This window comes from Phaseolus vulgaris, chromosome 4 (assembly GCF_000499845.2).
Source record: "Phaseolus vulgaris cultivar G19833 chromosome 4, P. vulgaris v2.0, whole genome shotgun sequence".
NCBI lineage: Eukaryota > Viridiplantae > Streptophyta > Magnoliopsida > Fabales > Fabaceae > Phaseolus > Phaseolus vulgaris.
This window is the reverse complement of record NC_023756.2, coordinates 13,119,769-13,124,852: the sequence shown is the minus strand read 5'-3', so window position 1 is coordinate 13,124,852 and position 5,084 is coordinate 13,119,769.

Below are 5,084 nucleotides of genomic sequence, written 5' to 3'. Positions count from 1 at the left end.
AAATCCCCTATTTTCACCCTCATCGCAAACCATCTCACCCCTCTCACTCTTCATAATGCAATTTCTGGCCGCCATTACCGCCGCTTGTCGCAAGAGGTATGTCGTCGCCAATATGTTTTTGTGTGTAAATATGATTGTGGAATATGATTTTGATATTGGGTGGAATATATATTTTGTTAAATACAGTTTGAGGTATGAACTTAAATGCATTAAGACCTGTAAATTGAAGAAAAGACATAATTTTCTTTTATAAGGTAAAAGTAACTATTGGAATAACTAAATGGGGAAATTTCTGTAAATTATTTGGTGGATAAGTTAATTTTAACTTTTGAGAGAAACTTATTTCATTTCACTTTCTTAATTTCTTCTCTAGTAAGAGCTTGAAGAACAATTTATCCAAACAACTTACTTCTGAATTTGTTTGCTATTTCTTTAATCACTACAAAAAACCGTGTATAAAGTGGTGGTTTTAATATGGCGGTTATTAATAATCGCCACAAGTTTCCGTATAATACAAGATTTTAGTAAGTGTCACAATTATCCTTCAGAATGTGTCATTTAGAACTATCACAATTCTCCTTTGGAATAAAAATCTCGTGTTTTCCTTCCTTCCATACACCATTCTTGATTATTCCTAATTTTTTTAAAACCTCCTTTTGACTCTTGGAAAAAATGAATACAATTAATTAACAAACCCTTCCATTGGATTTTAAAATCAAACGTGACTTTTCCCTCTCTCTGCAAACTCATCACAAACCCTCCCCTCACGTTCATAAAACCTTCTATCACGAAACATTCCCGCCTTCACTCACTCTCGCGCACCCTAAACCTAACCCTCACTATCGCGCCCTTCCATGTCCGTCATCGCCGCCATTGCCATCATTTCTACTGTCCACCATCGCCGCCTCCTCCCCTACCGTTTGTTTAGGTTCGAAATCTACTGTTGGATTTATAATCCCAATTATTTATAATCTAGAACATGTGATGCTAAGTTTCAGTGAAGTAAATTGGGGAAAATTGATCCGGTGAAGAACTGATTCATTTGATCAAAGTAAATTGTGACAAAACCGAATTTTACAGAGGTACGGCACAAAATTATTTCATAAGGTGAAGGCTGAATTCATCCTCTGAAGTAACAGAGGTAAATGCATTGGTCTAAATTCATTTTTCTTTCTGTAATTAGTGAGACAATACGCGTTTGGGAGAAGATAAAAATTCTTCTTTCTTAATACAGCTATACGCACATTTCATTTTTCTCCTCCTTGCGTTATGTTTCTCAATTTATGGAACATGCAAGGGAAAAGTGCTTGCACATCTTGGTAATCTGAGAACCTCTTAATTATTTGATTAGTTCTTCAGATGAATAATTTAATCATTCTTAACTCTCAGTTTAACTTGTTAAGCACAATGGCAGACTCAATGAGGTTCCTCCGAATTGTGCATGTTAAGCCTTCTTTTCAAACGGAACCAAGCCATTTTTCAATTCAAAGTTCAATTTGACTCATTCTTTTAAAATAATAAATGTAATGTCTTTCAATCAGTTCCTATATTAACTCTTTTCTATTTTATTTTAAATTGAAGTAATTATAAAATGCAAAATAACCAAAATAAAATAACAAAATGCAATATTAATAGAAGGATAAAATAGGAACAAATTTGTGCACACCAAAAACAGTTATAATGGAGAATCCCCTTCTATATATAGGTATAGATTATTAATATTGTTAAATATTATTAAACATTATTAATAATATTAAATATTATTAATAATATTTAATATTATTAATAATATTAAATATTATTATTAAATATTATTAATAATATTAAATATTATTAATGTTATTAAATATTATTAATATTATTATATATTATTAAATGTTCTCCGCTTCTAGCCTGTCTCCTCTAGATTCCGTTCTGCGTCTTCTCGTTGCACTGGAATGTGGTTCCGTTGGGACAGAGGGGGCTCTACCTGTTGATCACACTTTGACGATCAAGTCAGTGATAGCATACAAAATAAGATAAGTATTCAGAAACAACATACCTTTACCTGGGGTCTCAAGACGCTTTTATAACTACTCTTGTAACAACTTTCACTCACGATAATATAATCTCAACTCAAAGCATACGTAATAGAAAAACATTTTGTCTACAGGCACCTTTATTCATGGTGCTAACAACATAAAAGAAATCTTGTGAACCTTTATTCTCGGGTGCTCTCTACTCATTTAACAACTTTACGTATGTATTTATTTGACTAACAACCATATATATAACAACTTTACGTATGTATTTTTGTGCCACTATTTTAAAATAGGTCCTTTTGCGCCTCCCCTTATCTATTTTTGAAAAAGAGTTGTTAACCGAGCTAAATGTAGCTCCTGCCCAGCTACACCCGAATAACTGGGCATTTGTTCGTGCTTTCACCATTCTTTGTTCCCAGCTTGGCCTTTCACCGACTGTGGAAGTTTTTCTTTATTTCTTTAAGGCCAAACAACCATCAGATCGCCAACTATGGGCATCCTTAAATGGTGCCACTGGGAGAGCTTTGCTCACGCTCTTCCAGTCTTCCTATAAGGGTTTCAAGGGCAAATTTTGGAAATCTAAGCTAACAAAGGAGATCCAACCCTTCTGGTTGGGTTTCCTTTATATTGGAGTCCCGAGCCAAGGTTTCAGAGTGCTCAACACCTGGAAGATTTGCGTCCACCAGATCAGGAAGTGTGCAAATTCTTGTCGAGCTTAGAGGTCGTTTTCGACACTTCCTTCCTTCTGAACAAAGTACACTCCCGGTGCTCTGCAGGCTTACACTGGTACTCCTTATTCCCTACCCTTGGTTTATTGTTGTTTATAACCATTCACTTGTCTTTATTGCAGAAAGAATGTTGTCCCGCATAAATAAGAAAGAGCTGGAAGCAATGGCAAAGAGGATAAGGGCAGCGACCTCCTTGCCCGATGAACCCCTCAAACAAAGCATAACTCCCGTGATCGTCGCCCCAACTCCAACCTATCAAGATGAGGAGACCACCTCCGAGTTGGTCCTCAAGAGAAAGAGAGTGAAAAAAGTTTAAATAAAATTTTCCTAGATTTATTAGGACATAAGTTAAATCTTCTTTTATGAATTTTTATACATAGATAATTTTTTATTCATTTTAGAAGTTAGTAAATCTATGTAAATTTTATATAAAATCAAACCCTTATGAAACTACATAAAAGCAATTCACTCTCTTTATGCATTTCCTTTTCTAACTAAGGTATTTGTCTACTAATCCTTGATTTCCCAAATCTTATAAAGATGCACTACAAATGTATCTGCCACCTCTCCTCTCTCACACTTCTTGATTGTCCCAGCCTTTAATGCTTACCAGTGGAGGGTCTCCCCAAATCCATCTCTTCTCTCTTAATCGGGCTTTGTCCATTGCTGAAGGAGCGTTGTCCACTACAAGGAAATCTTAATTTAGCTGCAAACAAATATTGAAGGCCATAAGTGGACACTAAATAGTGTCCATTAAACCTTCATTATTAAAATAAATTAAATAAGGTGTGAGGAAAGCGTGATTTATTCTCACGTAAACTTAAAATAATAATAATAATAATAATAATAATAATAATGGTTGCGTTGCTGAAATGGCAGCTACTAAAATTATAAAAATAATTAAAATTTAAATATTTGAAGGTTAAGCCCACGCTAAAAGTTTTAAAATTAAATTTAAATAATATGAAGGTTAAGCCCACGCAAATTACACACAAATAATTAATTTTTATTTTTGCTTTACTTTAATCCCTTCTTCTTTTTCTTCTTTTATTTTTCTTTTCTTTTTCTTCTTTCATTTTTCAATTCTGAAGCAATTCTCTCCACGCAATACTCACTTCACTCCACTTTTCCTCAGCATCAGCAACATTCTCACATCTTCCCTCCATTCGAATCTCTCTCTCTCTCTCTCTCTCTCTCTCTCTCTCTCTCTCTCTCTCTCTCTCTCTCTCTCTCTCTCTCTCTCTGTTGAGCATTCAAGCATTGCGACTGGAGTACGACCCTGTTCTTGATTGTGCCCTAACACCGTAAGTTTCGCATTTCCTTTTGTTTTCAATCCATCTCGATTGTGCCCTAACACTGTGTTTCTGGTTGCTGGGTTATTAGATTTAGTCACTGGTTATGCCTTCTTTTAGGCATTTTCAATACTGTTTGGTTTTTGGTATTTTGTAGCTGGTAGTGGTTCCTATAGTGAATATGGAGTAAGTAGTATGGGAAAGAAAGTAATAGGGAGGAAAGGATATAAGGTGCGAAGTAGGGGGTTAGAGAGGATCTTTATGTAATATAAGAGACTCAAAGGTTCACTGTTCCTGCAGACACAAATAATAGTATATTGAGTGAAAGAGTGAGGGTATGGAGTGAGATAGAGATACATGTATCTGCAAGATCAATGGAGAATCAAAGAGGTTGTCGCCTTCATTAATGGCAGAGTTTGGATCCTTTGTCTGTCGATGGCCAAAAAATAATGTTATGGGATACCCTGTATGAAACCGACCGTGAAGATTAGTCAGTTTTTTTTTTTGCATTTTAACTTTGTTTTTGTATTTGAAAATGAGTGTACGTTCCCAATAAGCATGTAATCAGAAATTCTAACTAGCATTGTTGTGATCGCTTGTCAACAACGAGTTTAAACTTAAATCATGCAGTGTTCCATCAAAGTTCCATCAAACTTAAATCCATCTCTCTGATTGCCTGTGTCGTTACAGCACAGCTACTACTTACTACTAACAGTCACAGTTATAAACCTGACTTGTATTGAATCTGTATTGATGGCTTTTCCTTCAATTTTATCAACTATAGTCAATAGCCAGAATGGAGAAAAAAACTGGTAGTTCTAGCTTTGTACTCTGGCTTTTGCACGGTGCCCTTATTAATTATGACCAAACTTCCTCCGCTAGGGGGTCACCAAAATATGCTCACAAGCTATTTTGGTCTTCTTGCAAAGTCACTCTCATCCTTCTCATTTGAAATTTAAGCACAACATTAAGGTCTTAGGGAGGAAGTTGAGTTTTTTCCAATAGTTTTAAAAGGAAAAGGCATTTATTAGGTGTTGTTCATT